The following is a 10,880-nucleotide window of genomic DNA, read 5'->3' on the forward strand; positions in this document are numbered from 1 at the left end:
GGGCTTTAGGCGCCCATCACTGTTAGGCATTCCTACAGTAGTGGAACCATCGTGACAGTGAAGAATCATGCCTGCAGCCGCCTCACCATCATCCAAAGAAAATAAACCATCAACAGATAACGCGATCTGATCGATCGAAGATGGCGGCCAGCGACGAACAGGGGTTGGAATCCTCACCGGTTGTACCCTGCTTCCATAACTAGCATCTTTCCTTTAATTATCTCCTCAATTGTGTACCTCCTAGCAAGAACGATGGATTTTACATAGCTATCAAGGAACTCCACCGTAATATTAATGGGGGGTACCTCCTTACCGTGAACCAGGTCATTGTGCAGTTGCCAAATTCACCATATTAGCATAATAACGCGGTCACGAACGTCCTTCGAACATCCATGCAAAATGTGTAGGATCGAAAGTATGTCTAGACGGGGGTGATTAGACTACTTGGCCCAAAAAAACTTATCGTTTTCCTAATTTTAGTTGTAGGCAAGTTTTAGCAATTCTACCAAGTCAAGTAACACCCTACACATGCAAGTCTAAGAGTTGAGCAGAGGAAAGTAAAGACTTTGCATATGAATGTAAAGGAGGGATCGAAGAAATTAAACGCAATGAAGACACGGTGATTTTTGGCATGGTTCCGATGATGGTGCTGTCGTATATCCACGTTGATGGAGACTTCAACCATGGCGGGTCACGGCTGCGCGAGTCCACGGAGGACTCCACCCACAAAGGGTCCACGAAGAAGCAACCTTGTCTATTCCACCATGGCTTATGTCCACTAAGGACTAGCCTCACTCGGGGTAGATCTTCACGAAGTAGGCGATCTCCTCATCCTTACAAACTCCTTGGTTCAACTCCACAAGATCTTGGAGGCTCCCAAGTGATGCATAACCAATCTAGGAGACACCACTCTCCGGAAGGTAATATATGGTGTTGTTGATGATGAAATCCTTGCTCTTGTGCTTCAAATAATAGTCTCTTCAACACTCAGTCACTCTCTCATAGATTTGGCTTTGGTAGGAGAAGGATTGGAGTGGAAAGCAACTTGAGGAGGCTAGAAATCAAGGTTCAAATGGTGGGTTTGGAATGACTTGATCTCAACACATGAGTATGTGATTCTCTCACAGAAAATGAATGGTGGGAGTGTAGTTTCGTTCTAATGGCTCTCTTAGAGAGTAGGTGGGGGTGGAGGGGTATAAATAGTCTTCACCCAGAATCCAACCGTTACAAGCCTTTTGATTCAACTCGGTGAGACCGACCTGTGTAAAAGATTTGAACGTTTGGGCTTTCCGATGGGACCGAAGTGAGAATCTCGGTGAGACCGATATGTGATGACCTAAGCGAGACTGCCTTCCGGTAATTCCGACCGCTTCAACTTGCTAATTCCGAAGTGAAGCGACAAGGTTACAGAAACTTGGCCAGTGCAAATCAGTGGGACCGATCGTCATCTCGGTGGGACCGAAACTCTAGGGTTTGGCTGTGGCAATGTATAGGATCAACTTGGTGAGTCCGGATGGGAAGTTTTCGATGGGACCCGGTTGGCTTTTTAGGGTTTGGACAGATATGACTAGGAGAAAGTGGTTGAGGGTATTCGAAGCAATAGCATCAAGCACTTGAGCAATTGAGTTATGATCAAAACCTCATCCCTTTTTAATAGTATTGGCTTTCCTATACACTCAATGTGATCTTGGATCACTTAACCAAAAAATGTGGAGTCTTGAAGCTTTGCCAATCCATGTCCTTAGCATTTTGAGGGGTCCACATTCTCATGTCCATGTCATGCCAATCATTGAACTTTTCTGAAATCTATCTTGAATAAGCAGTAGTTCAATGACATATATGTTGTTATGAATTACCGAAATCACCCGGGGATTAGTTGCGCTTTCAAAATGTTAAGTAGGAAGTTCTTGCTCATCTCAACTAGTTGGTCGTCAGCAGGTAGTTGCCATCTAGTCATCATCCTCTCCCAAATACTCCCGGTGTGGTCACAAGAAATCAATGCATGGAAGCTTTCTCGTCCTCTACACCACATGAGGTGCAGGTCGAACATGCGGACAAGTGCCTAGAAGCATTGCAGGCCATGGTAGCAAGGGCACCTGACACTACACTCCAATCCATGATCTTCAGCTTCTGGGGAACCTTCGACCGCCAGATTAAGTGTTGGAAATATGCCCTAGAGGCAATAATAAAATGGTTGTTATTATATTTCCTGGTTCATGATAATTGTCTATTGTTCATGCTATAATTGTGTTATCCCGAAATCGTAATACATGTGTGAATACATAGACCACAACATGTCCCTAGTGAGCCTCTAGTTGACTAGCTCGTTGATCAACAGATAGTCATGGTTTCCTGACTATGGACATTGGATGTCATTGATAACGGGATCACATCATTAGGAGAATGATGTGATGGACAAGACCCAATCCTAAGCATAACACAAAGATCATGTAGTTCGTTTGCTAGAGCTTTTCCAAATGTCAAGTATCATTTCCTTAGACCATGAGATTGTGCAACTCCCCGATACCGTAGGAGTGCTTTGGGTGTGCCAAACGTCACAACGTAACTGGGTGGCTATAAAGGTACACCACGGGTATCTCCGAAAGTGTCTGTTGGGTTGGCACGAATCGAGACTGGGATTTGTCACTCCGTATGACGGAGAGGTATCTCTGGGCCCACTCGGTAATGCATCATCATAATGAGCTCAATGTGACCAAGTGTCTGGTCACGGGATCATGCATTACGGTACGAGTAAAGTGACTTGCCGGTAATGAGATTGAACAAGGTATTGGGATACCGACGATCGAATCTCGGGCAAGTAACGTACCGATTGACAAAGGGAATTGTATACGGGATTGATTGAATCCTCGACATCGTGGTTCATCCGATGAGATCATCGTGGAACATGTGGGAGCCGACATGGGTATCCAGATCCCGCTGTTGGTTATTGACCGGAGAGTCGTCTCGGTCATGTCTGCATGTCTCCCGAACCCGTAGGGTCTACACACTTAAGGTTCGGTGACGCTAGGGTTGTAGAGATACTAGTATGCGGTAACCCGAAAGTTGTTCGGAGTCCCGGATGAGATCTCGGACGTCACGAGGAGTTCCAAAATGGTCCGGAGGTGAAGAATTGTATATAGGAAGTCCAGTTTCGGCCATCGGGAAAGTTTCGGGGGTCACCGGTATTGTACCGGGACCACCGGAAGGGTCCCGGGGGTCCATCGGGTGGGGCCACCTATCCCGGAGGGCCCCATGGGCTGAAGTGGGGAAGGGAGCCAGCCCCTGGTGGGCTGGTACGCCCCCCTTGGGCCTCCCCTGCACCTAGGGTTCGAAACCCTAGGGGTGGGGGGCGCCCCACCTGACTTGGGGGGCAAGTTTCCCCCCTTGGCCGCCGCCCCCCTGTAGATGGGATCTCCAGGGCCGGCGCCCCCCCAGGGGGCCTATATAAAGGGTGAGGAGGGAGGGCAGCCGTACCACAGCCCCTGGCGCCTCCCTCTCCCTCCCGTGACACCTCTCCCTCTCGCTGAGCTTGGCAAAGCCCTGCCGAGATCCCCGCTACTTCCACCACCACACCGTCGTGCTGCTGGATCTCCATCAACCTCTCATTCCCCCTTGCTGGATCAAGAAGGAGGATACGTCGCTGCTCCGTACGTGTGTTGAACGCGGAGGTGCCGTCCGTTCGGCGCTCGGTCATCGGTGATTTGGATCACGACGAGTACGACTCCATCAACCCCGTTCACTTGAACGCTTCCGCTCGTGATCTACAAGGGTATGTAGATGCACTCATCTCTCTCGTTGCTAGATGACTCCATAGATTGATCTTGGTGATGCGTAGAAAATTTTAAATTTCTGCTACGATCCCCAACAGTGGCATCATGAGCTAGGTCTATGCGTAGTTTCTATGCACGAGTAGAACACAAACTTGTTGTGGGCGTAGATGTTGTCAATTTTCTTGCCACTACTAGTCTTATCTTGTTTCGGCGGCATTGTGGGATGAAGCGGCCCGGACCGACCTTACACGTACGCTTACGTGAGACAGGTTCCACCGACTGACATGCACTAGTTGCATAAGGTGGCTAGCGGGTGTCTGTCTCTCCCACTTTAGTCGGAACGGATTCGATGAAAAGGGTCCTTATGAAGGGTAAATAGAAATTGGCATATCACGTTGTGGTTTTGGCGTAGGTAAGAAACGTTCTTGCTAAGAAACCTATAGCAGCCACGTAAAAACTTGCAACAACAATTAGAGGACGTCTAACTTGTTTTTGCAGCATATGCCGTGTGATGTGATATGGCCAAAAGGATGTGATGAATGATATATGTGATGTATGAGATTGATCATGTTCTTGTAATAGGAATCACGACTTGCATGTCGATGAGTATGACAACCGGCAGGAGCCATAGGAGTTGTCTTTATTTTTTGTATGACCTGCGTGTCATTGAATAACGCCATGTAAATTACTTTACTTTATTGCTAAACACGTTAGCCATAGAAGTAGAAGTAATCGTTGGCGTGACAACTTCATGAAGACATGATGATGGAGATCATGATGATGGAGATCATGGTGTCATGCCGGTGACGTAGATGATCATGGCGCCCCGAAGATGGAGATCAAAGGAGCAAAATGATATTGGCCATATCATGTCACTATTTGATTGCATGTGATGTTTATCATGTTTTACATCTTATTTGCTTAGAACGACGGTAGCTTAAATAAGATGACCCCTCACTAAAATTTCAAGAAAAGTGTTCTCCCTAACTGTGCACCGTTGCGAAGGTTCGTTGTTTCGAAGCACCATGTGATGATAGGGTGTGATAGATTCTAACGTTCGAATACAACGGGTGTTGACGAGCCTAGCATGTACAGACATGGCCTCGGAACACATGCGAAACACTTAGGTTGACTTGACGAGCCTAGCATGTATAGACATGGCCTCGGAACACGGAAGACCGAAAGGTCGAGCATGAGTCGTATAGAAGATACGATCAACATGAAGATGTTCACCGATGTTGACTAGTCCGTCTCACGTGATGATCGGACACGGCCTAGTTGACTCGGATCATGTTTCACTTAGATGACTAGAGGGATGTCTATCTGAGTGGAAGTTCATTGAATAATTTGATTAGATGAACTTAATTATCATGAACTTAGTCTAAAATCTTTACAATATGTCTTGTAGATCAAATGGCCCACGCTAATGTTGCCCTCAACTTCAACGCGTTCCTAGAGAAAACCAAGCTGAAAGACGATGGCAGCAACTATACGGACTGGGTCCGGAACCTGAGGATCATCCTCATAGCTGCCAAGAAAGATTATGTCCTAGAAGCACCACTAGGTGATGCACCAATCCCAGAGAACCAAGGCGTTATGAACGCTTGGCAATCACGTGCTGATGATTACTCCCTCGTTCAGTGCGGCATGCTTTACAGCTTAGAACCGGGGCTCCAAAAGCGTTTTGAGCAACACGGAGCATATGAGATGTTCGAAGAGCTGAAAATGGTTTTCCAAGCTCATGCCCGGGTCGAGAGATATGAAGTCTCCGACAAGTTCTTCAGTTGTAAGATGGAGGAAAATAGTTCTGTCAGTGAGCACATACTCAGAATGTCTGGGTTACACAACCGCTTGACTCAGCTGGGAGTTAATCTCCCGAATGACGTGATCATTGACAGAATCCTTCAGTCGCTTCCACCGAGCTACAAGAGCTTTGTGATGAACTTCAATATGCAGGGGATGGAATAGACCATTCCTGAGGTATATTCAATGCTGAAATCAGCGGAGGTGGAAATCAAAAAGGAACATCAAGTGTTGATGGTGAATAAAACCACTAAGTTCAAGAAAGGCAAGGGTAAGAAGAACTTCAAGAAGGACGGCAAGGGAGTTGCCGCGCCCGGTAAGCCAGTTGCCGGGAAGAAGCCAAAGAATGGACCCAAGCCTGAGACTGAGTGCTTTTATTGCAAGGGAAGTGGTCACTGGAAGCGGAACTGCCCCAAATACTTAGCGGACAAGAAGGCCGGCAACACCAAAGGTATATGTGATATACATGTAATTGATGTGTACCTTACCAGTGTTGGGAATCGTAGCATAATTTAAAATTTTCCTACGCTCACCAAGATGCATCTATGGAGTCTACTAGCAACGAGGGGAAAGGAGTGCATCTACATACCATTGTAGATCGCGAGCGGAAGCGTTCCAATGAACGTGGATGACGGAGTCGTACTCGCCGTGATCCAAATCACCGATGACCGAGTGCCGAACGTACGGCACCTCCGCGTTCAACACACGTACGGTGCAGCGACGTCTCCTCCTTCTTGATCCAGCAAGGGGGGAGGAGAGGTTGATGGAGATCCAACAGCACGACGGCGTGGTGGTGGATGTAGCGGGTCTCCGGCAGGGCTTCGCCAAGCTTCTGCGAGAGAGAGAGAGGTGTTGCAGGGGAGGAGGGAGGCGCCCAAGGCTTAGATCTGCTGCCCTCCCTTCCCCCCACTATATATAGGGCCAAGGGAGAGGGGGGGCGCAGCCTTGCCCCTTCCTCCAAGGAAGGGTGCGGCCAGGGGGGAGTCCTTCCCCCCCAAGGCACCTCGGAGGTGCCTTCCCCCTTTAGGACTCTCCCTTTTTTCTTATCTCTTGCGCATGGGCCTCTTGGGGCTGGTGCCCTTGGCCCATATAGGCCAAGGCGCACCCCTTACAGCCCATGTGCCCCCCCGGGGCTGGTGGACCCCCTTGGTGGACCCCCGGACCCCTTTCGGCACTCCCGGTACAATACCGATAAAGCGCGAAACCTTTCCGGCGACCAAAATAAGACTTCCCATATATAAATCTTTGCCTCCGGACCATTCCGGAACCTCTCGTGACGTCCGGGATCTCATCTGGGACTCCGAACAACTTTCGGGTTTCCGCATACATATATCTCTACAACCCTAGCGTCACCGGACCTTAAGTGTGTAGACCCTACGGGTTCGGGAGACATGCAGACATGACCGAGACGCCTCTCCGGTCAATAACCAACAGCGGGATCTGGATACCCATGTTGGCTCCCACATGTTCCATGATGATATCATCGGATGAACCACGGTGTCGAGGATTCAATCAATCCGTATGCAATTCCCTTTGTCAATCGGTATGTTACTTGCCCGAGATTCGATCGTCGGTATCCCAATACCTTGTTCAATCTCGTTACCGGCAAGTCTCTTTACTCGTACCGCAATGCATGATCCCATGACTAACGCCTTAGTCACATTGAGCTCATTTATGATGATGCATTACCGAGTGGGCCCAGAGATACCTCTCCGTCACACGGAGTGACAAATCCCGGTCTCGATCCGTGCCAACCCAACAGACACTTTCGGAGATACCCGTAATGCACCTTTATAGTCACCCGGTTACGTTGTGACGTTTGGCACACCCAAAGCACTCCTACGGTATCCGGGAGTTGCACGATCTCATGGTCTAAGGAAAAGATACTTGACATTGGAAAAGCTCTAGCAAACGAAACTACACGATCTTTTATGCTATGCTTAAGTTGGGTCTTGTCCATCACATCATTCTCCTAATGATGTGATCCCGTTATCAATGACATCCAATGTCCATAGTCAGGAAACCATGACTATCTGTTGATCAACGAGCTAGTCAACTAGAGGCTTACTAGGGACAGGTTGTGGTCTATGTATTCACACATGTATTACGATTTCCGGACAATACAATTATAGCATGAATAATAGACAATTACCATGAACAAAGAAATATAATAATAACCATTTATTATTGCCTCTAGGGCATATTTCCAACAACCAGTACTCGTAGTAGCTCCTGGGTATTTGATACCGGTGCGGTTACTCATATTTGTAACTCAAAACAGGAGCTGCGGAATAAGCGGAGACTGGCGAAGGACGAGGTGACGATGCGCGTCGGGAATGGTTCCAAGGTCGATGTGATCGCCGTCGGCACGCTACCTCTGCATTTACCTACGGGATTAGTTTTAAACCTCAATAATTGTTATTTAGTGCCAGCTTTGAGCATGAACATTGTATCTGGATCTCGTTTAATGCGAGATGGCTACTCATTTAAATCCGAGAATAATGGTTGTTCTATTTATATGAGAGATATGTTTTATGGTCATGCCCCGCTCGTCAATGGTTTATTCTTAATGAATCTCGAACATGATGTTACACATATTCATAGTGTGAATACCAAAAGATGTAAAATTGATAACGATAGTCCCAAATACTTGTGGCACTGCCGCCTTGGTCACATTGGTGTCAAGCGCATGAAGAAGCTCCATGCTGATGGACTTTTGGAGTCTCTTTATTACGAATCATTTGACACGTGCCCATGCCTCATGGGTAAGATGACCAAGACTCCGTTCTCCGGAACAATGGAGCGAGCAACCAACTTATTGGAAATCATACATACTGATGTGTGCGGTCCAATGAGTGTTGAGGCTCGCGGTGGCTATCGTTATGTTCTCACTCTCACTGATGACTTGAGTAGATATGGGTATGTCTACCTAATGAAACACAAGTCTGAGACCTTTGAAAAGTTCAAGGAATTTCAGAGTGAGGTTGAGAATCAACGTGACAGAAAAATAAAGTTCTTACGATCAGATCGTGGAGGGGAATATTTGAGTCACGAATTTGGCACACACTTAAGGAAATGTGGAATAGTTTCACAACTCACGCCGCCTGGAACACCTCAGCGAAATGGTGTGTCCGAACGTCGTAATCGTACTCTATTGGATATGGTGCGATCTATGATGTCTCTAACCGATCTACCGCTCTCATTTTGGGGCTATGCTTTAGAGACTACCGCATTCACTTTAAATAGGGCTCCGTCGAAATCCGTTGAGACGACACCGTATGAATTATGGTTTGGGAAGAAACCTAAGCTGTCGTTTCTAAAAGTTTGGGGATGCGATGCTTATGTCAAGAAACTTCAACCTGAAAAGCTCGAACCCAAGTCGGAAAAATGCGTCTTCATAGGATACCCTAAGGAAACCATTGGGTATACCTTCTACCTCAGATCCGAAGGCAAGATCTTTATTGCCAAGAACGGGTCCTTTCTGGAGAAAGAGTTTCTCTCGAAAGAAGTAAGTGGGAGGAAAGTGGAACTTGATGAAGTACTACCTCTTGAACCGGTAAGTAGCGCAGCTCAGGAAGATGTTCCTGTGGTGCCTGCACTGACTAGAGAGGAAGCTAATGATGATGATCAAAGTACTTCGGATCAAGTTACTACTGAACTTTGTAGGTCCACAAGGACACGTTCCGCGCCAGAGTGGTACGGCAACCCTGTCTTGGAAATCATGTTGTTAGACAACGGTGAACCTTCGAACTATGAAGAAGCAATGGCGGGCCCAGATTCCGACAAATGGCTAGAAGCCATGAAATCCGAGATAGGATCCATGTATGAAAACAAAGTGTGGACTTTGACTGACTTGCCTGATGATCGGCGAGCCATAGAAAACAAATGGATCTTTAAGAAGAAGACGGACGTGGATGGTAATGTTACCATCTATAAAGCTCGACTTGTCGCTAAGGGTTATCGACAAGTTCAAGGGGTTGACTACGATGAGACTTTCTCACCCGTAGCGAAGCTGAAGTCCGTCCGAATCATGTTAGCAATTGTCGCATTCTATGATTATGAGATATGGCAAATGGACGTCAAAACGGCATTCCTTAACAGCTTTCTTAAGGAAGAATTGTATATGATGCTGCCGGAAGGTTTTGTCGATCCTAAGAATGCTAACAAGGTGTGCAAGCTCCAGCGCTCCATCTGTGGGCTGGTGCAAGCATCTCGGAGTTGGAACATTCGATTTGATGAGATGATCAAAGCGTTTGGGTTTACACAGACTTATGGAGAAGCCTGTGTTTACAAGAAAGTGAGTGGGAGCTCTGTAGCATTTCTCATATTATATGTGGATGACATACTATTGATGGGAAATGATATAGAATTCTTGAAAGTATAAAGGCCTACTTGAACAAGTGTTTTTCAATGAAGGACCTTGGAGAAGCTGCTTATATATTAGGCATCAAGATCTATAGAGATAGATCAAGACGCCTCATTGGTCTTTCACAAAGTACGTACCTTGACAAGATATTGAAGAAGTTCAATATGGATCAGTCCAAGAAGGGGTTCTTGCCTGTATTGCAAGGTGTGCAATTGAGCACGGCTCAATGCCCGACCACGGCAGAAGATAGAGAAAAGATGAGTGTCATCCCCTATGCCTCGGCCATAGGGTCTATTATCTATGCCATGCTGTGTACCAGACCTGATGTAAACCTTGCCGTAAGTTTGGTAGGAAGGTACCACAGTAATCCCGGCATGGAACACTGGACAACGGTCAAGAATATCTTGAAGTACCTGAAGAGGACTAAGGATATGTTTCTTGTTTATGGAGGTGACGAAGAGCTCGTCGTAAGGGGTTACGTCGACGCTAGCTTCGACACAGATCTGGATGACTCTAAGTCACAAACCGGATACGTGTATATTTTGAATGGTGGGGCAGTAAGCTGGTGCAGTTGCAAGCAAAGCGTTGTGGCGGGATCTACATGTGAAGCGGAATACATGGCGGCCTCAGAGGCAGCACAAGAAGCAATCTGGGTGAAGGAGTTCATTACCGACCTAGGGGTGATTCCCAATGCGTCAGGCCCGATGACTCTCTTCTGTGACAACACTGGAGCTATTGCCCTTGCCAAGGAGCCCAGGTTTCACAGGAAGACCAGGCATATCAAGCGTCGCTTCAACTCCATTCGTGAAAGTGTTCAAAATGGAGACATAGATATTTGTAAAGTACATACGGACCTGAATGTAGCAGATCCGTTGACTAAACCTCTCCCTAGAGCAAAACATGATCAACACCAGAACTCTATGGGTGTTCAATTCATCACA

Source organism: Triticum aestivum, chromosome 5D (assembly GCF_018294505.1).
Source record: "Triticum aestivum cultivar Chinese Spring chromosome 5D, IWGSC CS RefSeq v2.1, whole genome shotgun sequence".
Classification (NCBI taxonomy): domain Eukaryota; kingdom Viridiplantae; phylum Streptophyta; class Magnoliopsida; order Poales; family Poaceae; genus Triticum; species Triticum aestivum.